The sequence below is a fragment of the Tenrec ecaudatus genome, chromosome 2 (genome assembly GCF_050624435.1).
Source record: "Tenrec ecaudatus isolate mTenEca1 chromosome 2, mTenEca1.hap1, whole genome shotgun sequence".
NCBI classification, from domain to species: domain Eukaryota; kingdom Metazoa; phylum Chordata; class Mammalia; order Afrosoricida; family Tenrecidae; genus Tenrec; species Tenrec ecaudatus.
In genome coordinates, this window is record NC_134531.1 from 24,668,084 (window position 1) to 24,668,691 (window position 608).

Sequence of the window (608 nt, forward strand, 5' to 3'; positions counted from 1 at the left end):
CATGTTCCAATTTTTAGACAATCTTAATAACAAAGGATTTTCTCAAAAACAATAACTCTTGTTTCTTTGCTTTTTAAAATTATTATTAGGGCCATTAAGTTAGTTCTGACTCATAGCTAAACTATGTACAAAAGAAAAAATACTGTCTGGTCAATTACCATCCTCACAATGGTTCTTATGCTTGAGTTCATTGTTACCACCGCCCTGCATCCATCTGTCTCATTAAAGACCTTCTGCTTTTTCTCTGACTCACTACTTTACAAAGTATGATGTCCCCATGGAAGGCACTGGCCTAAAAGGATGCCATAGAGACACTGTAACTCATGGGCCCTGTTCCTCTCTGCTGAGGCTCAGGGATAAATTTTGTTACACACATGAAAAAAAATATATATGATGTCCTTCTCAAGGAATTGGTCTCTCCTGACAACTTGTCCAATGCCCATGAGAGGAAGTCTTGCCATCCTTGCTTCCAAGGAGCATTCTGACTAAACTCCCTTCTAGACAGATTAGCTTGGTCTCCTGATAGCCAATGTTATGTCAATAATCTTCATCAGGAACAAAATGCAAGGGCATCAATCCTTCTTGATTTTTGCTTATACAATGTCCAA

The 608-nt window shown here is 38.3% G+C and overlaps 1 pseudogene; it reads left to right on the top strand.

The window, feature by feature from the left end:
* Window positions 1-205: 205 nt before the first annotated feature.
* Window positions 206-378, top strand: LOC142442139 (small nucleolar RNA SNORA5; annotated as a pseudogene).
* The last annotated feature ends 230 nt before the right edge of the window (window positions 379-608 follow it).